Source organism: Coffea eugenioides, chromosome 1, assembly GCF_003713205.1.
Source record: "Coffea eugenioides isolate CCC68of chromosome 1, Ceug_1.0, whole genome shotgun sequence".
Lineage (NCBI taxonomy): Eukaryota > Viridiplantae > Streptophyta > Magnoliopsida > Gentianales > Rubiaceae > Coffea > Coffea eugenioides.
This window is the reverse complement of record NC_040035.1, coordinates 23,579,879-23,605,798: the sequence shown is the minus strand read 5'-3', so window position 1 is coordinate 23,605,798 and position 25,920 is coordinate 23,579,879.

Sequence of the window (25,920 nt, the reverse complement as noted above, 5' to 3'; positions counted from 1 at the left end):
GTTTTTCTATTAAGGCTTAAGTTAAGGTCATATATTAATTGCTGGTTTGCTACCATGCTTATTTATGCATATGAGACCCTATTGGGGTTGTGTTCAGCATTGTTTTATGACTCGTCGTCGAGTCTCTCTTAGGGCTTGCTTTCATTTTGGTTGTTTCCTAGCTAACTTTTGTACTTGTACCACTTTGAGCCCTGTACGGCTTTTGGGAAATGAGATGACCTTTGGTGTGAAATGTTGGGGCTAATTTGAGGAAATAATGAAGCCTTAATGGCTGGAAAAGTAAGAATTTTAGGGACGGTGCTGCCCGATTTTCTAGGCCGTTTGGTTCCTTTAAGTAGATTTGCCTTTTGGTGGAAATGAAAGGCTTTTGGGTTGTTTGCGCCTAAGTCTTCATGTTACCTTTTTGTTTCCAAGAAAATCATGTTTTCCACCCTTGCATTAGTAATTATTTTGGCGAGGCATACGACTAGTAGTCGAGCCTCATGTGCATTGTGTTTACTCGATTCTGGAAGTAAAACCTTCAATTGATTTATTTTGATTATTTTAGGGTTTCTTGGCGATTAAGGCCAATCTGAAGTGAAAACTTTTGAAGTTAAGCCGGTGAGTGTACCACTCCCCTCCATTGCTATTTAACTTGATTTCTGCTCTGCAATCTGTTTATTTGTTCGAGACGAGGGTGTACTTTATCACACTCGTTCTCTAGTCTGCTCATATGCCAATTTACTATGCAAAAATTTGAATCTGTTATCTGTGTCTGCATCTGTTCGGATTTCTGTTCGGATTTCTATGACCTATGAGCTCAATCCTGTGGCTAAGTTATTCGAGTCGGGCCGGCAAGGGCCTGGACGATTAGATAACGAACCACGGTAGTCTGTTCGGGGATTTTGGGTATTGAGACCCTTGATTCCGGGTATACTCGAGTATTACCATTTTTGTTCGTTTGAGGTGAGCGGGCCCGGTAAAGGGGTGTTTGGTGGACGGAATTCGGTGATAAGAGGGGTCTACGGACGCATTGGTTCTATATACGTTGACGGAGAGTCAACCGGTTAGGATCAAGTATTGCGCTGGAAATTTGGCTCCTGAGAGCCACCCGTATCCTTCTGATTTGAATCATTGGTTCCTTTGCTTTACATCTGACATGTGTATCTGATCTGTTAAATGTGAAATGCCATGATTTTAATGCTATCTGTTTGGTACCTCATTGAGCGCAAGCTCACCCCGTTCTGTTCCTTTTGTTTTCCTTACAGGAAAAATAAATACTTTTGGACTGGATTTGATAATCGGTTGCCGACTTGAGCTAGTTGAACATATCTTTTATATAGCTCATGTATTAAAACCCTAAGTGTACTTTTGGGGCGTTTCTCTTTTGATTTGGCAAACCGTGTATATGTATTATCTTTTGAAAGCTTTTGTATGTCATTTTGATTTGTAAACGCTAAAGTTCAGATGTAAATGTTTGTTAGCTATTTCGGTTGGGTTCTGACGGGTCGGTTACTATTCATGGCCGGCTCCGGATTTCATTTCATTTTATCTTGGGTTGTTTTTCTATTTTGATTTGTTTACGCGAGTTTGTAAGTTCCGGATTGAAGCGGATAGCTCTAATCTGATCCGTAGTCCTGGCGAGAGTTGGGCAGACAGTCCGCTAACCCCTTTGGTTCGCCTTAGGGGAAAGTGGGGCTGTTACAGTTTTCTAGGCGAGTGTGTACTTTATCGCACTCGACCTAAATAAATGTGAAAGTTTCAATGATTAAATGCTAGTTGCGCATGAATGTAAGCCGTTTGGCTGAATTGGGCCCTGCCCTTCGTTACCGATCGACTCGAGCTAGAAGCGGACTCGGTCGGGCGATATGGTGACCCTGGGTGAATTTGGTATACTCGAGTATTACCTTGTAGTCCGGCTACGTCCGGATGGGTGGAGCCCGGCCAATGGTCGGATGGGTGGAATCCGGCCAACGTCCGGAAAAGGGATGAACGAACAAAAGGATGAACGAGGGATTCTACTTACAAAAATGTATTTTTAAATGATTGGAGGAATAAGGGGAAATGTTAAGGGATCACACGAACAAACAAATAGCTCCATGTGGGCCCGTATCCTTTTAATGAATGTTGCTATCGCTTTCCATTGTAAATGTTTCTTGAATTATTGATACTCCATCATTGATTTATGACATCATTAATCTATGACATTATTGAAATGAACTATTGTGAAACCGATTTGATTACTGATTTTACTGGTTACTCGCTGAGCTTCTAGCTCACCCCAAAAACATTTTATTCCCCTCCACAGGGCTCGTGGCGAAGGAAGGCTTGTTGTGGAACTCCTCTTGTATAATAATAATGGGGATCATGGATCAGAGTGGCGCAGTGGAAGCGTGGACGCTTCACTTTTGACAAGTAATTTTTGGAGAATTTGATGTATATTGGAGATTTATATGGTAATATTTGAGGTTTATTCTCGTAATTTATTTGAGGATTGTAGTGAACGACTGAGTCCCGGCGAGAGCTGGGCAGGCGGCCCGCCGAACCCTCTGGTTCCCCTTAGGGGGAGGTGGGGTCGTCTCAGATTTGGACTTGGATAGCCTGATTTATGATGTTTCCGCTAGAATGCGTTCTGTGAATCTATTTTTGTGATTCTGGTATAGTATCTTGCATTTTTGACCTGGTTACACTCGAAACTGGGTTGAGTGACCTTCTGCAATATTGTAGCCCTATCTCTTAGCTTCGAAACGGTGTATCTTGCACCTTCATCCGACCATCGTAGTACCTTCGGTGCCATTACCGCAAAATGACGTCAAAACTATTTTTCTGGTTTTGAGCTTAACTTTCATTTTCGGACTTTTCCCTAGCTTGACTTGTACTAGTACTACTTGGAGCTTGCTGAATGGCTATTGGATAAACTTGTTGTTGTGTATGTACCTTTGGGACTGGCTGAGGAAATAATGAAACCATGATGGCTGGAAAAGTTAACAAATTCAGGGGAAGTGCTGTCCGAACTTTGAAGGAACTTGTTTGCATTGAGTTTGTGATTTAAGACTTGGATTTGAGCAAGGCAATGTTATATGCTGGATGATTTCTGAGCCGTGGAGGTGAGTGATCCTAAACTATTTCCAAAGTACTTGTGAAATCCTTCTTGCATTATGTACTCGATTGCATATCATGCGTGCTTGCATGTGAGTTCATGACATGATTTGGCTTCAATGAGTTCTGGGAAAGTCTTGTGCTGGACACCAACGTCTCCACTCTGTTTATGGTTCATGTTCATGTTTATCTGGAGCTCGAGAAGGGGCTCCCTCTTAATGTTAAATGATCTATTTGAGCGTTAGGTGTTCAAGTGCTATGATTTCCCTGGCTCACGAGAGCACTAAACGAACATTTGATCTCTGAATCATGACATCATCGAAATGATCGAAATGCAACATTGTGAAATATATTTGTTTAATGATTTTACTGGTTACTCGCTGAGCTTCTAGCTCACCCCAAAAATATTTTATTCCCCTCCACAGGACTCAAAGCGAAGGAAGGACTTGTTGTGCTTATTCACATGTCTGGATGGCCTATATCTTGTACGGTTTGGATTTGGGAATCATTTTATGTATAGTTGGGAATTGTTTCCGCTTCGCTTATAACATGTAATTTTTGGAGAATTTGATGTATATTGGAGATTTAGATTGTAATATTTGAGGTTTATTCTTGTAATTCATTTGAGGATTGTAGTGAACGACTGAGTCCCGGCGAGAGCTGGGCAGGCGGCCCGCCGAACCATCTGGTTCGCCTTAGGGGGAGGTGGGGCTGTCACAGAGCGACCCCGTGGAGTGCTCCCAGTGATCCCATACCAGATACGGCCAAGAGGGGCCGTCGTGCGTTGGAGCCCGGCTAACCGCCTCCGACGGTGTGAGTGTCGCCACACCTACGCTTACCCTAACACCTTAGTGTTGGCTGTGGCCGAGGAACGGAAGGAGCTGGCCAAAGATAATGCTAGGCTCGAGGCCGAGGTGAATCAGTTGAGGGCGGCCAACGAGAAACAAGCCAAGCGAATTAAGGATCTAGAGTACGATGTGCTCGAGTGTGAGGATAGAGTGGACGACCTCTGCGCTCAACTTAGGGAGACACGTGAGCGTGAGACTAAGCGAGCTCGGAAGGTTAGGGTTCGAGCCGCGTCGATCCTGAACCTCTGCGCCGACGTGCTCGAGGAGGTGAGCGACGAGGCGTCATGCACAGGAGTCGGGGCAGAAGGTGAATCCACCCCGTCGGGTGGGTCCACTAGCCCGACGACAGACTAGGTTGTGACTCCTAGGATCTTTTGGGATAGTTTTGTTTTTGTATATAGGACGGATGGGGAAAAGATGTGAGAACCCGTACTTTTCTTAATTGCTAAGTTTTATTTTCTATTACTTACACGCTTTTCCACATTTTATTTATTCAAAAATTGTGAAAATAATTTTATGAGTAAATATAGTTTTTAGATGATTTTTCTAGTATCGGTTAGATTTTTAGAAAATAAGAATGTATATCGGACGTGGGACCCACTAGTGCGGAAAGTTCAGTAAAATTCGGCCAACTAGGTTAAGATTTGGATACTGGGTTTAATTTATCGGTTGTTATGAGATATTTAGAGGTTACCAAGTGGTTGGTGTGAGAGAGAGAAAAAGTTAGGCAAGTAATTAATGAAAGTGACATGTGTCACTTAGAGATTCATTCCTACATTTGACTTACTATTCATCCTTTTACCATTTACTAAATAAACCCAAAAATTGACCAAAAATCTTCCATTTTTCCCAAGCTTATGGCCGAACCTCTCTCTCAAGAAAGGAAGAAAAAAAGCTCTCCAAGGTTTGCTTCAATCTTGCTCCAATCTACCAAATCAACCATTGAATCTTGGTTTTGCTCCATAGGAACCCTTAATGGAGTGATAGTGAGTTGTTTTGTGGAGTTGTTTGGAAAGCTAAGGTGACTAATTGCTCTCTCTCTTGTTTTACTAAGGTGAGTAGTGAAGGACCCCTCTCCTCCCTCTAATGATGCTTAAATCATGATTAGTGGTAGTATAAGATGCAATTTTATGGTTTATATCTTGATTTTTGGTTGAATTGGTGAAGTTTTGTAATTATTGGGGATTTTTCTGTTTTCATGTGAATATGATTATGTGGTCATGTATGATGATTGGAAATGGTATTTAAGGAAGCTAGAAGGTGGAAAACGTGGTTAATTGCAAGCAATTTCTGTTTTGGAAGAAAATTGAAAAGTTAGGGTTTTAATGTTCTACATTCTGCCCGGTTTTGTAGCTCATAGTTAGAGACCTAATTGGTCTTGAGTTAAAACATGAAAGTTGTAGGGAATGATATTTTAGAGATTCCTACAAAAGTTCAGGTCAATCGGAGTAGTGTATCTTGATAAAAGACGGAATTACCCTTGCTGCCCTGGTTTCACCCGAATTTGGGAATTGCTTCTGTAATTGGTTATTTTGGTCAGGAATGCTTCCTAATTGGTTGTTGAGGTCTTCTGATGAAATGTATCCCTGTTTCGTAGCTTTCAGATGGATTTGGAATTTCTGGATTTGGACTTAGGTAGGCTGATTTATGATGTTTGAACTAGAATGCGTTCTGTGAATCTGTTTTTGCGGTTCTGGTGTAGTAGATTGCATTTTTGACCTGGTTACACTCGAAACTGGGTTGAGTGACCTTCTGTAATATTGTAGCCCTATCTCTTAGTTTCGAAACAGTGGGTCTTGGACCTTCATCCGATAATCGTAGTGCCTTTGGTGCCATTACCGTAAAATGACGTCAAAAACTGTTTTTTTCAGGGTTAAAGCTAGTTCCATTTCCGGATTTTTCTGGTTTCCTCTATTACTTGTGTGTGCTTATGGAACCCTATTTTGGGAATATTTGGCATTGGTTTATGACTCGTTATCGAGTCTCATTGTACTTGTTTGCATATTTTTTCATTTCCGGACTTTTCCCTAGCTTGAATTGTACTTGTACTACTTGGAGCTTACTGAACGGCTATTGAATGAACTTATTTTGTGTGTGACTTTGGGACAGGCTGAGGAAATATAATGAAGCCATGACAGCTGGAAAAGTAAGCAAATTTAGGGGAAATGCTGTCCAATTTTCTAGGCTGTTTGGTTCCTTTAAGTTTGAATTGCCTTTTGGTAGAAATGAAGGGCTTTTGGGTTGTTTGAGCTTAGGTCTTCATGTTACCTTTTCGTTTTCAAAAAAACACATGTTTGGCACCCTTGCATTAGTAATTATTTGGCGAGGCATACGACTGGTAGTCGAGCCTGACATGTGCATTCTGTATACTCGATTTTTTAAAGTGGAACCTTCAATTATTTTTCTTGGATTATTTTAGGGTTTCTTGGTGATTAAAGCTCTCTTTTGGGAGGTATCTGTACTGACCCCGGTGAGTGTTCCACTACCTGCTACCCGTTATGTGAAATATCTGAATATCTGAAATACTTGATTTATGACTGTTGGAGCCAAATCTGTTTTGAAAAAAGGGAGGCGAGGGTGTACTTTATCACACTCGTTCTCTTGTCTGTTCAAATGCCAATTTTGAGTGCGTATCTGAATCTGCTATCGGTATCTGTATCTGTTATCTGTATCTGGATCTGTATCTGTTCTGACGTCGTTTGGAAACTTGTATCCAACGACCTTTCTGTGACCTCTGAGCTCAACACCTGTGGCCAGTTACTCGAGTCGGGCCGGCAAGGGCCTGGTCGATTAGATAACGAATCACGGTAGTCTGTTTTGGGATCTTTGGGTATTGAGACCCTTGATTCCGGTATACTCGAGTATTACCATTTCTGATCTGATTGGATTTCGGGCCCGGTGGGGGTATGTGAGGTGGAAGGAGTCGAAGAAAGTGGAGTCTACGGTATTGGTTACTTCTGTAGTGTTGACGGAGTGTCAACTATTATTTCGATCAAGCTTCGGTGACGCAAATGGGAATTTGGCTCCTGAGAGCCACCTGTATCCTTCCTATTTGAATCATTGGTTCCTTTCCTTTACATCTGGCATGTGTACCTGATTTGTTAAATGTGAAATACCATGATTTTACTGCTATATGTCTGGTACCTCATTGAGCGCAAGCTCACCCCTTTCTGTTCCTTTTGTTTTCCTTATAGGAAAATAAATCCTTTTGGACTGGATTTGATAGTTGGTTGCCGAATTGAGCTAGATGGACATATCATTTGTATAGCTCATTGATTGAAACCCTAAATGTACTTTTGGGACCGTTTCTCTTTTGATTTGGCAAACCGTACTTGTATCCACTTTTGAATTACTTTGGTATGCCACTTTGGATTGTATCTGCTAAATTTCAACATGTAAATATTTGCTCGATGTTTGGTTGGGTTTTGACGTGTCGGTTACTATTCATGGCCGACTCCGGTTTTGTTTTTATTTTATTTTGACATTTTGGCTTGTTTACGCCCGTTGTATGTTCTGAACGTTTTAGCTCGCTCTATACTGAACCGTTAGTCCTGGCGAGAGCTGGGCAGGCAGTCCGCTAACCCCTTTGGTTCGCCTTAGGGGAAGGTGGGGCTGTCACAAAAGAGCGTTAGCTAGCCGTTTTGTACGTTGGATTAGTTACGTGTATATTATTTTTGATAAGGCCATTCCCTGGTGGATTGTCTATGTTTATACTTGACTTGACTGTACTTGATTTGACTGTACTTGGCTTGACTGGTTGTTGATATGTTTGTTGTTTGATTTTGTTGGGAATGTATATAGATGTGTTTGTAAAAGCTTTTGGGATTTTACTTACATGCCTTGTTATTTTATTGTTCTAGTACGTTTGCCTAGATCAAATAAATTTCACGGAAGGCACGCGTAGTGGACGGGGACGTCGGCACGGGAGTAGGCAACCTACATCGGACCAGGGTGCTGGGGAAACCTCATCGGGACTTAACCCTGAACCGAGGGCTGACCCCAATGTGCAAATAGCTGCCGCTATGCAGCAAATGACCAACCTGCTGGCATAAGTGGTGCAGCAACAAGGCCAAAACCCAAACCCTAATCCTGGAAACCCGGGCAACCACTTCGAAAGCGACGATAGGGCATTTGAGAGGTTCCAGAAGTTTGCCCCACCAAAGTTTATTGGGGGGCCCGACCCAGATGTCGCCGAAAGGTGGCTTGAGAAAATGGTAGACATTTTCGCTGCCCTGCCCTGCCCTTCTTTCAACTAGAAGGGGCGGCCCGTTGCTGGTGGAACGTCATTCGGCAAAAATGGGAGCGGGAACAAACGCCCAGAACTTGGGTGAATTTTATGAGAGAATTCAACGCGAAATTCTTCCCTCCTCTAGTTCAAGAGAGGAAGGAAGATGAGTTTATTCGACTCCGCCAAGGGGCTCAGTCTGTATCGGAGTACGAAAACCAGTTCACGCGCTTATTTAAGTTTGCCCCTGAGTTGATTATGACGGAGCAACGGCGGATAAGGCGTTTTATCCAGGGCCTGAACGTGGAAATTCAGAAGGATCTCGCGGTGGCCCAGATTAACGCTTGTAGCTAGGCCGTGGAGAAGGCTCAACGGGTAGAGAGCGCTAGGGTACAAGTCCGGAAATTCCAGGCAAAGAAGCGCGGCTTTCCTGGAAGCAGTTCGGGGCAAGGGGATAAAGGTACCCCCTCCAAGTTCAGACGAGGAGCTGGAGGTGGACGACAGACGGGGCTCGGTAGAGGGGTTCAGTCCAGGGGTGGCCCAACTGGGAGAGGCCAAGGAGGAAACTTCCAGAAAGGTTCAAGTTCGGCGTCCCGTGAGCCTTGTGGGTACTGCGGAAAGCCGAACCACTCCGAGGATAATTGCTGGAAGAAAGAAGGGAAATGTCTGCGCTGCGGAAGTGCGGACCACCGGCTTGCCACCTGCCCAGTCCTAAAGCAAGACGGAAAGAGAGCCCAACCAAAACCAAAGACCAATGCAGGACCAGCTATGGGAGATGGGACGAAACCTAAGGTCGCGGCTTGCGTGTACTCGTTAGAGCCCCAGCAGGTCCTAGATTCCTCTGAGGTCGTAGAAGGTACGATCCCTGTATTCCACCGCTTTGCCAAAGTTTTAGTAGATCCTGGTGCCACCCATTCCTTTGTTAATCCTGATTTTATGTGTGGCATTGACATAAAACCTGCTAGTTTACCTTACGACCTAGAAGTTAGTACGCCTACGGGGAATCATCGGCTGGTTACTAGTCTAGTTTATAGGGATTGTGAAGTTTGGGTAGGAGAGAAGAGGTTATTAGGAGATTTGATAAATCTGTCCATCAAGGGGTATGATGTGATTCTGGGCATGGACTGGTTAGCTAAGTATAATGCCCAACTAGATTGTAAGAAGAAAGTGGTGGAGTTTCGTATTCCTGGGGAGGCGACCCTAAGGTTGGATATAAGGGGTATGTTAGCCTCATCTGCTTTGATTTCGGGCTTTCGGGCTAGAAAACTGCTAAGTAAAGGGGCACAAGAATTTTTAGCCTTTCTAATCAACACCCCCACAAATAAAGTGAAGGTAAAGGATGTACACATAGTAAGGGAATTTCCGGATGTATTCCCTGATGAGTTAGTAGCTCTACCTTCGGAAAGAGAGATAGAATTCAAGATAGACCTGCTACCTAGAACCTCACCTATCTCCAAAACCCCATACCGGATGGCCCCTACGGAGCTCAAGGAGCTAAAATTGCAATTACAAGACCTTTTGGAGCGGGGGTTCATTCAAGAGAGTGGGTCTCTTTGGGGAGCCCCTGTGTTGTTTGTAAAGAAAAAAGATGAAAGTTTGAGGATGTGTATCGACTACCGGGGCCTGAACAACGTCACGGTTAAGAATAAGTACCCACTGCCCCACATTGATGAGTTATTTGACCAACTGCAGCGAGCAGTGGTCCTCTCAAAACTGGACCTCCGACAGGGGTATTACCAGTTATTGATTAGAAAAGAAGATATTCCAAAAACGACTTTCAATTCAAGATACGGGCATTATAAGTTCGCAGTTATGCCCTTCGGACTGACCAATGCCCCTGCCGCCTTCATGGATCTAATGCATAGGGTTTTTAAACCCTACTTGGATCGATTTGTCGTGGTCTTCATCGATGACATTTTAGTCTATTCCAAGACGCGGGAGGAGCACGAACAACACTTGAGGATTGTTCTACAAATCTTAAGAGACCATCAACTGTATGCCAAGTTCAGCAAGTGCGAATTTTGGCTGAAGAAAATTTCTTTTCTAGGACACGTAATTTCTCAAGAGGGTATTTCAGTTGACCCGGCGAAATTAGAGGCCGTGACTAAATGGAAGAGGCCGGAAAACCCCACCGAGATTCGTAGCTTTCTAGGTTTAGCGGGGTATTACCGGCGTTTCATTAAAGATTTTTCTAAGTTGGCCAGTCCTTTAACCGACCTGACGAAGAAATATGGTCGGTTCGTGTGGAATGCCAAATGTGACGCGAGCTTTCAGGAGTTAAAGAAAAGGTTGACTACGGCGCCAGTTTTAGTCCTGCCTAACGGAGTTGATGGGTTTGCCGTTTATACTGATGCGTCACGAGAAGGCTTAGGGTGTGTACTGAGGCAAAATCGAAACGTGATATCTTTTGCCTCTAGGAAGTTAAAACCCCACGAACAAAACTACCCAACCCATGATTTGGAGCTAGCCGCGGTTGTTTTTGCTCTAAAGAAATGGAGGCACTATCTATATGGAGTGACTTTTGAAGTGTACTTAGACCACAAAAGTCTTAGGTATCTTTTCTTCCAAAAGGAATTGAATATGAGACAGCGACGATGGATGGAATTTCTGGAGGATTACGACTGTACCATCAACTACCATCCAGGAAAGGCGAACGTAGTGGCCGATGCCTTAAATCGCAAGGCTCAGGTAGCAGGGTTAATGATTAAAGAGTGGGATTTGCTAGAATCGGTTTGCGAGTGGAAACCCTGCCTAGAGAGCCATAAAGTGATTTTTGGTAACATTAGGGTGACATCCACCCTATTAGAACGGATTAAAGGAGTTCAAAAGGAGGATGCTATGGTGCAGAAATGGGGAGAGAAGGTGGAAAAAGGGGAAACGACTGATTTCAACTTCAGTCCTGAAGGTATTTTAAGATACCGGAACCGAGTAGTGGTGCCTAAAGATGAAATGTTGAAGACGGAGATCTTAGAGGAGGCTCATCGGTCCAAGTATCCATCCGGGTAGTAGCAAGATGTATCAAGATCTAAAAGGAGATTATTGGTGGGATAATATGAAGAAGGAAATCGCTCTATACGTGCAGAAATGTCTTATTTGCCAACAGGTTAAGGCAGAGCACCAAAAACCATCAGGTTTACTACAACCCCTTGAGATACCCAAATGGAAGTGGGAGAATATCACCATGGACTTCGTTTCAGGGTTACCACGGACGCAAAGAGGGTACGATGCCGTTTGGGTGATCGTTGATCGATTAACCAAGTCGGCCCATTTCTTGCCGGTAAATTTGAAGTATTCTATGGATAAATTGGCTCAAGTGTACATGGATGAAGTTGTGAGGTTACATGGCGTTCCAGCGAGTATCATCTCTGATCGAGATCCTCGTTTTGTATCAAGGTTCTGGCAAAAATTCCAAGAGACTCTGGGGACTAAACTTAATCTAAGCACCACCTATCACTCTCAGACGGATGGGCAATCGGAGCGCACAATCCAAACTCTCAAGGATATGTTAAGAACCTGCATTTTGGATTTTGGAGGTAACTAGGGTCAACACATGACCTTAGTGGAGTTTGCGTACAATAATAGCTACCATTCGTCTATTCAAATGGCTCCATACGAGGCACTATATGGACGAAAATGCCGGTCACTGATCTATTGGGATGAAGTTGGCGAGAGGAAGGCACTGGATCCAGCAATCATTCCATGGATGGAAGAAGCTCGAGAAAAAGTTAAATTGATACAACAACGACTCCAAACAGCTCAAAGCCGACAAAAGAGCTATGCGGATAATCGAAGAAAAGATTTGGAGTTCGAAGTTGGAGACCATGTGTTTCTTAAAGTCACACCGTTACGGAGTGTCACAGCAGGTAGAGGAAAGAAGCTCCAACCGAGGTTCGTTGGACCTTACAAGATTCTTCAAAGGGTTGGCAAGGTGGCGTATCGCCTGGAACTACCGTCCAGTCTCTCTCGAATTCACGACGTCTTCCACGTCTCGATGCTCAAGAAGTACTATCCCGACCCCTCCCACATCTTGCGGCCAGAAGAAATCGACATAGATGAATCGCTCGCTTACGAAGAGAAACCCGTCCAATTACTCGACCGAAAAGTTAAAGAGCTGAGACACAAGCAGATTCCGTTGGTTAAGATACTGTGGAAAAACCATGGGGCAGAGGAAGCTACCTGGGAGGTGGAGGAAGAGATGCAAAAGAAATATCCTGAACTGTTCGTGAATCAAGGTGAGAAATTTTGAGGGCAAAATTCTTTTAAGGGGGAGAGAGTGTGAGAACCCGTAAATTTTCTCATTTTCTAGGTTTTATTCTATTTAATGGCATGTTTTTCTGCATTTTCTTTATTAGGAAAATTTTTCGGATAATTTTTATGAGGAAATATAGTTTTTAGATGATTTTTCTAGTAGCGGGTAATTTTTGAGAAATTAAGAACGTATATCGGACGTGGGACCCGCTAGTGCGGAAAGTTCGGTAAAAATCGGCCAATTGGGTTAAGTTTTGTATACAGGGTTTATTTTACTAGGTGCTAAAAGATAATTAGAGGATACCATATGGATGAGAGTTGAGGAAACAAAGGGATATGCATGCATTAAATAGGATGACAAGTGTCACCATATGATTAAATCTTGCATTTTTGACTACTATTCATTACTTTACCAAATTAATACCAAAATTGATCAAAAATTCACCATTTTCTTCCTCTTCTTGGCCGGCTCTCTCCAAGCAAAAAAGAAAAGAAAACTCTCTACCATCTTACCTCTAATCTTGCCCAATCTCTCAATTAAACCGTTTAATCTTCAAATTTCTCCATAAAACCTCTTAGTTTAGTGAAGTTAAGCTTGGTTGTGGAGTTGTTTGGAAGGCTAAGGTGGTTAGTTGCTTCATTTCTTGCATTTTAAGGTGAGTATCTAAGGAACTCCTCTTTTGTTCTTGATGATGTTTAATTAATGGCTTGTGGTAGCCTAAGAGGTGTTTTTGTGGGTTATTTCATGATTTTAGTGAGATTGATGACATTTTTTCTATTTATTCATGATTTTTCTGCTTTAATATGATTACTATTGTGTGGCCATGTATGATGGTTGGAAATGATCTAGAATGAAGCTAGAATGCGTAAATTGTAGATATTTGCGGAAAATTTCCGCATTGAACGGAAAAAATTCGGAATTAGGGTTGCAATTGAACCCATTCTGCCTGGTACTGTTACACTTAGTTAGAGGCTGAATTAGCCTTGGGTTAAAACATGAAAGTTGTAGGGAATGATATTTTATAGTGGCCTGAAACATTTCAAGGCAATCGGAGCAACGTAGCCTGTGAAAAGACTGAAATACCCCTGCTGCCCTGTTTCTGTCCGAACTTGGTAATCAGCTTTGGTAATTGGTTAATTTGATTGAGAATACTACTGATTTGGTTGTTGAGGTCTTCTTAAGAAATATATCCTGGTATCTTAGCTTTCGGATGGCTTTGGAATCACTTGAATTGGACTTAGGTAGCCTGACTTATGATGATTTAACCAGAATGCGGTTTATTAACCTGTTTATGCGGTTCTGGTTTGGTATATTGACCTTTTGACCTAGTTTCACTACAAACTGGACTGAGTGACCTTCTTCAACATTGTAGCCCTATCTTTTAGCTTCGAAAAGGTGTATAGTGTACATCCATCCAATGCTCTTAGTGCCAGTTGTGTCCAATACGCTTAATGGAGGCAAAACTATTTTTAGGTCTTAGAGCTTAACTTTCATTTCCGGACTTTCCTTAGCTTACTTTAGTACTTATACGTGCTAATGAAGCCTTATTTTCGGCAGTATGTGGAAATTGGTTTATAACTTGTAATCGAGTCTTATTGTGCCTATTTGAATATTTTAGGGCGTGACGGTGATTAAAGGCGCTCGTGAGGCGGAAGTTTATGAAATTTCACTTGCTTACTTGGTGAGTGTACTACTCACTTGTTTGTTACTATGTGGCTTTGTTACACTTGAAATCGATGATTTGATGGCTTAATTGCATTGTTGACCTTGATTGAGGTGAGGGGGTACTTGGTCACTCTTACCCTTTTATCTTATATGACTGTTTACTGTATAATTGAGTGACACATGTAAATACTGGATTTGGTGTCGTATGGACGAGTAACCAACAGCCATTACTGTTACTACTGAGCTCAACCCCATTGGTAGTCGATTGGATCGAGCCGGCGAGGGCTTGGTCGTGAAAATTGACGACCCATGGGGATTGTTATATGGAATCGTGTAGTATGAGACTTTCGATTCCGGTATACTCGAGTATTACCAAATTTATACTGTATGGAGTTCGGGCCCGGTAGGGGTATGTTGGGTGGAAGGAATGGAAGTAAAGTGGAGCCTACGGTTGGTTACTTTGTAAACATTGACGGAGGGTCAATGAAATCCGATCAAGTATACAAGCGAGGAAAGGGGCTCTTGAGAGCCGTCCGTATCCTTTTAACCATGTTGTGAATGTGTGATCTTGGTTTACTTCTTTATTGAACGTTTTATGCCTATATGAACTTGGTTGCTTGAGTGATAGTATCTCACTGGGCGTAAGCTCACTCTATTCCTTTTGTTTTCCTTACAGGAATATAAACACTTTTGGAATGGCTTTTGATAGTTGGTTGCCGAGTTGAGCTTGTTGTAACTATCTTTTGAATAGCTCCTTTTGGGCAAAACCCTAAGTGTATTTTGATCCAACCAAGTCGTTGAGTTGTAATTTGCAAACCGTACATGTACAAACTTGTTGGATAACTTTTGTATGCTACTTTGGATTGTAAATGCTTAATTTCAAGGTTTATATGTTTGATGGATGTTTGGTGGGATTCCGGCCGGATTCTGACGTGTCAGTTACTATTCATGTCGGCTCCGATTTTCATTTTTTTTATTTTGTGATTTTGACTTGTTTAAGCGCGCTCGTATGTTCCGGAACGTTTAGACCGTATTGAATTATCCCGTGAGTCCCGGCGAGAGTTGGGCAGGCAGTCCGTTAACCCCTTTGGTTCGCCCTAGGGGAAGGTGGGGCTGTCACAAAATTCACCCAGGGTCACCATATCGCCCGATCGAGTCCGCTTCTGGCTCGAGTCGATCAGTAACGAAGGGCAGGGCCTAGTTCAGCCAAAAGGCTTACATACATGCGCATATAATCATTCAATCATTAAAAATTTCACAATCATTTAGGTCGAGTGTGATAAAGTACACACTCACCTAGAAAACACATTTTGGCAATTATTAAAAGCAATTAACACATTACCAAACAATAACAACAAGCCATGAAGTCAAGAAAAATATAGCAACAAGGAACACTCACCTATTTAAACAAAATAACGTCCAAAGTTTCCTTCCGGATACACCCTCAATCACCAAGGTATCCTAATAGAATCAAAAGAACACATTATGCTTCAACCATCAAAGATGTAAGTGATTCAAAGAAAATTCGAATACGTACTAGTACAAAGTATAAATATGGTTTTGGTAGTGAAAAGAGTACATTTAAACCAAAGGACATAAGTAAAACATTTGTAAAACTTAGGCCTACTTGTAAAACTTTAAACTCGCTATTTGAGTCGAAGTGGCAAAGAAAACATAAATACCCTAGATGGTTCACGTGGTATTCACTCTCAAGCCTTACTCAAGTCACAAGTATATCGACCTATTTTTCGAGCGTAAATTTGGGCAGCACGCCCTTTGTATTTACCTATTTTCCAACCATTTATGGCTTCATTCTTTTTCTCAATCAATCCCAAAATCATCTCATTTCCATAGCCATTCCATAGGCTCCAAGTCATACAAGTACAAAATCAAGCTAGGAGCATGTCCGGAAATGAAGGTTGAGTCAAGAAACAAAAGACAGATTTGACGTTGTTTTGCGTAACGGACACAACCAAAGCTACGCTCATCGGATTGGGGTGAAATTTATACCGTTTCGAAGCTAAGACAAAGGCCTACAACTTTTATGAGGACCACTCAGTCCAGTTTATAGTGTATCTAAGTCAAAATCTCAAATACCAGAACCAGCATCTCACATTTGGGCTTGTTGACCGCCTTATGCGTAAACAAAAATAACTTAGACTACCGAAGTCCAAACAAGGTGATTCCAGGGGCGTTGGAAAGGTAGGATATAGCACTACAAATTTTGTGTTTTGGATAAATGCTAGTTCAGTATGTATCAAGGTGAAAAGACACGATCAGATTGGTGCACTGTCAAAACTGTTCACTGACTTTAATCCTATGGCAGTCAGGATATTTCCATCTTTTCATAGGATATGTTGCTCCGATTGAGTTGAAATTTTGTAGACAATATAAAACATCATTCCCTACAACTTTCATGTTTTAACCTTAGGCTGATTCGGCCTTTATCCTATCCGAATGGTACCGGGCAGAACAGGGTCAATTGAAACCCTAAGCTGGAATTTTCATTCAAACCAACAATTTTACACAACCAATCATTTCCAACATATACCAACTCCATTTTACACTATAACAAACCATTAATCCATAGTTAACCAACACTAAACATATGAAATCAGAAAAATCTTGCATAAAAATAAAAATTCATCAATCTCTACCAAAAATCATAAAATCTTCCATAAAATCACCACCTTAACTATCACAAGTCACTAATTTAACACTAACATGAACAAAGGAAGAATCTCTTGGTCACTTACCTTGTAAACTCAAGAAAAGAAGTAACTTAGCACCTTATGCTTCCAAACCACTCCACCAACTTCCTCAATACTACTTAACAAAGGGTTTTTATGGAGCAATTTGGAGTTCTATCGGTTAGATTGTAAGATTGGAGCAAGTTTTGGAAGAAAAATGTTGAAGGCTTTCTTTCTTTTTTCCCTTGAGAGAGTCAGCCAAGATGATGAAGAAAATGGTGAATTTTTTATCAATTTTGGTTATTTAGTGAAGGTGATAAATAGTGGTCAAAGTCTATGTCCAATAGAAAGGTGACACCTAGCACCTTTTAGGTTTTTCACTTATCCTTTTGTCTCTTCAACACTAATCCATTTGGTAACCTCTAATTATCTCTAAACACCTAGTAAATAATAACACTTAGTACCAAACTCACTTAGTCACCAAAATTATATCGCACGAGCGGGTCCCACGTCTATAACGCACTTCAAACTAACGTACACTAACTCATACTAGGAAAATACTTTTAAAACTGTACTTACATAGAAATTTTAATATTTTAAAGGACAGTATAAAATATAGGTAAGAAAATAAAATATTGCTTAGAAAATGTGAAAATTTTCGGGTTCTCACATATTGTGTGTCCGATCGAGGTCAGTGATCATAGAAGACTTGACTTATTGTCTTCGGATGTCTGAGTGTGAGTTCTTCAAGCGTCCAAAGCTACTCAATGGTTGTCGGCCGACCGATATGGTTCTTTTGTACGTCCGACAGTTATTTCAGCAATATGTCAATCTTTGATCCTGTTTTGGCTTCAAGTCTTTGACCTTGTTTTTGTTCCAATTTCTGAAACAATCTCTTCAAAGAATATTAATAACATCTAATTATTTTGTAATCATCAAAAGTTATGGACTGAGATATACACGACCATTAAAGGAATCGAAAATGAAAGGTAAGTGAGTTCACATAAGGCTTATAAAGACACGTAAAATTTCGGGGTCTCACACTCTCTTCCCCTTAAAAGAATTTCGTCCTCAAAATTCTAACCTTTGCTCGCACAAAACTTGATGCTATAAAATTTTCCTCCAACTCTCAAGTGACTTTCTCTTACTCATAGAACTACCACAAGCTTACCTGGAGAGAAAATCTTACCACGTCAAGGCTACGCTAATATGCTAATAATCGAACTGCTTTCCTTCATTATTAACCACAAATAGAGAATTCTTGTTCAAATCCTTTTTCTCAAAATCTCCGTACCTAATTCCAAAACTCTTAATCTCGGCACGATAATAATCAAAATCAAGTTCCTATGCAGTATAGTAGAAGGGTAGAAAATAGAAAATAAATAGTCAAGCAAGAGTTAAAACAAGTTCAAAAGAAATACAAGTGTAACCATAATCAACACAGGTACGGGAGAAATAAAACAAACTATAATATTAGCGCCTGAACGTTCGTAACAATCACAAATCTGGCCATCATCAGCAGAAACCCTAGCCAGACGTGCACGAGACTAATCCATGACAACACTCACTGATCCACTTTCCGTAATCAGTTCAATCTCAAGTCCATTACTAGAACCTTTCACACCTTGAATTTTACCATCTAATTTTATCTCAAGTTCAATCGAGATATCGATCCTCATTCTAGTACTCTCCACTTTTGGTACTCAGATACAAGAATCCGAAACTAGGAAAATTCACACCTCAGGCCGTACGCTCCTAAGTGCAAATATTCCAAGTTTAAGATTCCTACCTGACATACATATCTATCTACCTCAAGTATCATGATAAAGGTTTTACGCCTATAACTTTCATAATTCACAACTTATGCTCATGAAGAGCACTTAGCCCTCTATACTTATTCATATAATTGAGACCATATCACCACTTGGCCCAAGCTCACCCTGCATAGAGACCACGCGAAGCAGCTCTGATACCACCTGTGACGGCCCCACTTCCCCCTTGGGCGTACCCCAGGGTTTGGCGGGTCGCCTGCCTTGCTCTTGCCAGGTCTCACTCACTCACTTCAAATATAATAGGTTATAACCTCAAGAGTAAAAGAAATACCAGTTTCCAAACTTGGAACATACATGTACTTTCATTTCTATTTCAAACATTCGTACAATCCCACATATATCAAAAGATGTGAGTTTCAGATACATTCAGTCCTAATCGAGCACTAGTGCGAGTACAATCACAAAATTTAAAAACTACTAGACTACGCTAGCCTGTACCAGTCCCACGCCTCGTTCGTACCCCCTGTAAGGAAAACAAATTGCGTGGAATGAGCTAAAAGCCCAGTGAGGTTCCGTATAGCAAGTTGACCATTATTGAAAATTAGAAATATCACGTAGCAAAATAGCGAGCATAACAAGTTCATGAAAGTGAGCAATAACACTTCAAATAGCAAATGTCAAAATGAGCGAGTGAAAACTCTTTTTGTTTTCCAAAAGAACAATAACACTTCGAATTACAATCAATGTATAAGGATACAGATGGCTCTCAGGAGCCAAATTTCCATTTTTTCACCAGAGCTTGATCAAGTATTAGTTGACACTCCGTCAATTTTCAAGTAAAGTAACTAATCCAGTAGTACACCACTTAACTCCAATCTCCGTCCACCAACCAAACCCCTTACCGGGCCCGAACTCCACGATAAACACTGGTGGTAAAACTTGAGTATACCCATTAGTCGAGGAGATAACACTCCACTCGACAACACTAGATACCCATGGTTCGTTATCTAATCGACCAAACCCTTGCTGGTTTGACTCGATTAACTAGTCAGTGGGGTTTGGGTTCCCAAGAATTCGATGAGATAACATCTCTAATCGACTGAATCAAGATAAAAGTACGGAGACGGGAATGAGAGGTACCTCCCACTCGGATCAAGTGTAGTACATACTGCCGCTCAATACTTACAAGTCACGCACAAATTGTGAGGACCCGTGAATTTTTCTTATTTTCTAGACTTCATTTTATTTAATTGCATGCCTTTTCTGTCCCGCCCCACTTTTTGAAATGTGAAAGTAGTGTGTGGAATATGTATGTGAATGTGTGTGTGGAATATGTATGTGAATGTGTGTGAAAATGAAAATAAAAGGCCATGGGACTTGAAAATGCGACGATTTGGCCAACCAGAGTTCAAAAAGGGTTTTTTGCATGGAAAATTGAGTCGCCACTTGGTATAGAGTTAGGGTGTACCAAGTCACCCAAAAATGAATTTTTTGAAAAGCAAAGTAAACAAACCCCTTTTTAAGAACTTTTAGGTCTACGTAACCAAAGAAAGGGATCGGGGGTCACATTTGATAAGGGAGAAGGCAAAGGCAAAGCCTAAGGCACTCCCTTACCCTAGCCAAAGCTAGTTGCGCGATTTAGCCCCACGTTTCCTAATTCTTCTACCTAAAATATGCGTTGCATATTGGATATGACTAATGGATATGAAAAAGAAATGCAATCCTAAATCTAAAATGTCTCTTACTAGGCTTTTTGGTCCCAACCACATGAGTTGTGGTGCCCAATAAGGAAAGTCCTCATAGAGGTCGCGAATGATGCAAATGAAGACTCAAATATGAGTGCAAGTGTGAAAATGTAAGAAAACGTGCATGTGTGCGAATGTAAGACAAGTGCATGTGTGCAAATTGGGAAAATAAAGGTGTTTGTGTGCAAATGGATGAAAATATGATAGTAGATACATATAAGTGCAATTGGGTGCAATTTGTGAGGTAGAAAAACAAGTGACAAGAAGAAAAATGTGTGAACATGGCATTTGTATTGAGAAGGATATAAGTAGTGAGAAAATGTGGATAAGAGGGTGAGGGAGTGACATGATGAGAATGAAAGTGTATGAACCTATAGGAATGCATCAAGTCGGGTACGGGAATGACTCCTAACTTTATGACTTTAATTTTCCCTTTGATTAGAAGGAAGAACTAGCGTGCTAAAGCTATTTTGTAGCCACACTCGCTCGTTTCCCTTACCGAAAGGGGACTCTCAAGCAGATGTACCCTATACTAGTATGAGGATGCAAAAACCTAAAATGAAGGGGAAAGGATTGGAGGAGCATGCCAAATGCTAGAAAACTAAGAAAAATGCATGAAATGTAGTGAAACATGCAAGTATGAACTAGCGAGGGAAATCCCTAAGGGTCTAGCGTTGGACTAGCCCATATCTATGAATTCCTACTAGCGTTGGACTAGTGGAAAACGGGACCATGAGCCACAACTAGCGTTGGACTAGTGTGGTGTCGTGCATTCATCCATCACATTCATCTATGATTATAGAAAGCAAGTAGACATGCCAATCACCTATAAACACGTAGCACATAACACTTAGCATGCTCGACTAAATGCAAGAGCCTAAGAAAGCAAGTAACACGTAGCACACAAGCATGCAAATCACACTAATGAACCTATTACATTGGCTAACTAAAACAAATGGGGAAGGGGAAAAAAGGATAAAAATGCTCTCCAAGCCCTATCTATTACAAGCCAAGAGGTGTACACATACCCCATAAAAGAATAACTTAATAAAAGCAAAAGTAAATGGAATGAATCAAGGAAAAGCAAGGAAAGCAAGCAAAGTGGACATGCAATTCTCACTTAGCACGTTGGATCACATAGGGGAGAGACAAAAAAGATAAAAGAAGCTATACCTCCCTTGAGTTGATGCCCTAAATGGAGCGAAATCACTTATTTATCCTCCAAAATAAAAGAAAAGGGTCAAGGTACCAATTTATTTGGAAAAATTTAAGAGAATAGGTAAACACAAGCTCACTTGGACACAAAGTTCTTAAAATCACGAATTAAGTGCAATTCAAATAAAGCATGGTAATTACTTGAAGTAAACAAGCAATAACAATCGCAAGATTAAGGTTGCCAAGGACCAAATTGAGGGCATTATTCAATTGGTTGGGTCATGGTGAAATGAAGGGAGACTTGGGGGGTCAAAGTACAAATTTTCTGGAAATTGTTCATGCAAAATGCATGCAAATGTAACGAGGAAGCCTTCTGCAACGGAAACCATTCAGCAACTCTTGAAACTTTCTGCAACTTTCGGCTTCCATTTACGCAGGAGAACAGCCATGAACACGAATTTAAATGAAACATGCAAGCTTGTCAACTGATTCCACAAAACTCAACTTAACACAAATCATACAATGGCATAAGATCAGGGATTCAGGATCCCTTCTCTCCAACAGATCCGCAAAGACGGGAAAAGCATCTTTTGTTTCTTCTACTAAATTCTAGCATGTTGGGTTCAATTTCTGGTGGGTTCTTGGATGCAATCCAAACATAAGTAATGGCCAAACCAACAAATTTAGATCAAAACAACAAGATTATCCAGTAATCTTCCCATTTTTCAACCACACAACCTTATTTCTATGCGTGAAAAACTGGGAGAGAAAGCATGCAGAGAACTGGAAATTGTTCGAACACTTGGTGCTTCATTCCCAGAAACCACAGAAAGCTTGCAGCTCAACATTCATAAGATTTCTCACGAACACACAGTGGAACATGCAACCAAAGGTAACTAGGAAAAAGCAAACTGGCCAGTTCAAGTACATTCACACATTTCTTGCTGCAATTTCCATCCGAGAGCTTCTGCAACTCACGGCAGACTCTTCGGTAATCAAGATTCATGCAATAATTTTAAACCTACACCCATTAAGCGTGGCTAACGAAAGGATCTTAGCAGAATGTAGGTTCATACAATCAAACAGAGACTAGCCTTCTGCAACTGGAAGCGAGGCCTGCTGCATTTTTCACTCAGACTTTGGACCCATATACGCAGTTGTGCGCGAAGATTTTTCGACAAAAAAAAATCACAATTTTGAGGCTAATCAGCAAGGCACATCACTCCAGCATCCAAACAAGCAAGAAACATAGAAAGAATTGATACAAATTCTTGGAAAAATTCATGCACCAGAGTACAGCAGCAAGCTCGCGACACGGCTTTCACAGTTTCTGATATGATTTCTTTTCATCCGAACACCGCTAATGACTTAAACAACAAAGCCTTGGATTAAAGCAACAAGGTTTCCAAACATTTCCTCACCTCTTGATCCCCCCCCAAAATCCTTTGAGAAAGCAGAAACAGGTGCTAGAAATGAAATGAATGGAAAAGGCAGCAAGAAGAAAGTAACGAAGGAACGGAGAAAGAATTCCTTTCTTGTACATCCTAACCTCCCCTTTGGCCATGAGACAATGATGAAACCAGATTCATCAAAGTCCAACCATGAAATGAGGAGCCGAAACATTTCCAGCCCAACACATGCACACATTCATTCTCATTTTCACAGCATTCAACATCGGACAGATTTTCACTTTTTAAACCGAGACTAACGAACTCCTCAAACAATACGCAAACAAAACCCCAAACAAAACAAGCCAAACCAAAGCTTCAACCCAAGTCAGACGCAAGGTTAATGCATATTAACTTAGCAGAGACCCAGCAAATGAACCAAACCCAGTTTCAGCTTAGCAGGTTGGGTTTCACTTAACGATAGAAATGAAACAGAAAACAGGATAGAAAGTTACCCGTTCCGCTGCCTTTAAAGCTGTACCCTCAGCAGCAGGTGCGACGGCCGTGGGAGGAAAGCAGCAACAGAAATGGCAGCGCCACCACCAAAACCAATTTCGACAATACGATCCTCGATGCTCCTCTTCTCACAGAGCTTGGCAAAGAACCTAGGCCAGCCAGGTTCCACAGTCATACTAGCATCCTTCACCAACGTAACGACCTCCTTCTTCCACTTGGCCGACGGACAATTCGGTCTTGTGTGGATATTCTCTGATGCCGCGGCCGCTTTACGTTCTTCCTTTCCTAGATTTCCTTTTCCTAAACCCTCAGTTCTCCTGTCGAAGCTTTTCTTCTCATGCTCACCGCTCTCCCTTTTTCTTCTTTTCCGAAGCTTTCTTGTCACCAGAACCCTAGCCACCTCTTCCCTCTATTTTTTCTTTTCTGTTTGCCCTTTTCAGCCGTCGCCTTATCCCTCCGTCCTTGCTCTCTCACGCTCTCTCTTCCTCAGCCTCTCTTTCAAACCCCCAACCCTCTCTCTATCTCAAGACCTAGCCGTCAGTTCTACTCCCCTCTGTCTAGCTGCGGCTGTTTTCCTTTTATAGGAGTCGATGGCTCCAAAACCCTCACAGCAAGGGTATCAGATGAAGATGCATTTTCTCCTGCTTTTTAGAGCCGTCTAATGATTTTTCCTAGAATATTCCAAAGAGGCCGCTGCAATTTTTCCTGTCCTTTTTCCGTCTCATGCTTCTGTTTTATTTTTTTTTTTTTTTAGTGCAATATGAAGAAAGAGTTTGGATCAAGTGCAGCATGGTGTACGAGCTTTTTTTTTTCAGAACCTCTTAAGGCCGCTATCGGGTTTTCCTTCTTTTTTTTTCCTTTTTTTTTAATCAAATTAGTAGATAAAATAAATGCTCGTAAACTAATTAAAATACAATAAGAGGCACGAAACAGGAAACAACCAAAATAAATCTAAAATTGAAACAAATAAATCTAAAATTAAACTAATTAAAAAATTAAAATTCGAAACCAAAAATTTGGTGTCTACAGTTTGCCCCTCTTTGTCTGAGTTTTGAAAAAACTTGAGACAAAGAAGTAGACACCAAATACTTACCTGTGTTATTTGGCTGTGAACGACTCGAACGATAGGGACTGACCCCTTTTGATGAGATTAACTGGGACGAGAAATTTATAATGGACTGATTTGAACAAAAAATTTAAAACGGGACTGACCCGAATAGGAATTTAAAACGGGACTGGCCCGAACCGGAAATTTAAAACGGGACAGACCCGAACAGGAATTTAAAACGGGACTGACCCGAACAGAAATTTAAAACGGGACTGACCCGAACAAGGATTTAAAACGGGACTGACCCGAACAGGAATTTACTGAGAACAGAATTTAAAACGGGACTGACCCGAACAAGAAATTTAAAACGGGACTGACCCGAACAGAAATTTAAAACGGGACTGACCCGAACAGGAATTTAAAACGGGACTGACCCGAACAAGAAATTTAAAACGGGACTGACCCTAAAACGGGACCCGAACAAGAATTTAAAACGGGAATGACCCGAACAGGAAATTTAAAACGGGACTGACCCGAACAGAAATTTAAAAAGGGACTGACCCGAACAAGAAATTTAAAACGGGACTGACCCGAACCGGAATTTAAAATGGGACTGACCCGAACAGCGAACAGGAATTTAAAACGGGACTGACCCGAACAAGAAATTTAAAACGGGACTGACCCGAACAGGAATTTAAAACGGGACTGACCCGAACAGGAATTTAAAACGGGACTGACCCGAACAAGAATTGAAATCATGGGACTGACCCGAACAGAATTTAATCATGGGACTGACCCGAACAAAATTTAATCATGATGTACACTAGTGGGACTGACCCACGGCTAGTGGCGATGAAAATGAAATGCTCACTAGTGGGACTGACCCACGGCTAGTGGCGATGAAAATGAAATGCACACTAGTGGGACTGACCCACGGCTAGTGGCAGTAAAAGTGAAATGCACACTAGTGGGACTGACCCACGGCTAGTGGCGATGAAAATGAAATGCTCACTAGTGGGACTGACCCACGGCTAGTGGCGACGAAAATGAAATGCACACTAGTGGGACTGACCCACGGCTAGTGATAGTAAAAGTGAAATGCACACTAGTGGGACTGACCCACGGCTAGTGGCAGAATAAAAGAAATGCGGGTATGTATGAAGAAACTGTATAAGACTTGCTCGAAAAATTATCCAAAGATTTGCCCCAGTGTGATGAATTGGTCAGTGGGATTAAACCCGAGCCTGCCTTAATTGGTGGTACAAAATCCAAACCCAACATGATGTTTGTGAAGTTGGCGGCACAAAATCCAGGCCCAACGTGATGTTGGTGATGTTGGCGGCACAAAATCCAGGCCCAACGTGGTATAAGCGGTCAGCGGGATAGAACCCAGTTCTGCCGAGGTTGGCAGGATAAAACCCAGTTCCAACGTGATGTAAGCGGTCAGCGGGATAGAACCCAGTTCTGCCGAGGTTGGCGGGATAAAACCCAGTTCCAACATGATATAAGCGGTCAGCGGGATAGAACCCAGTTCTGCCGAG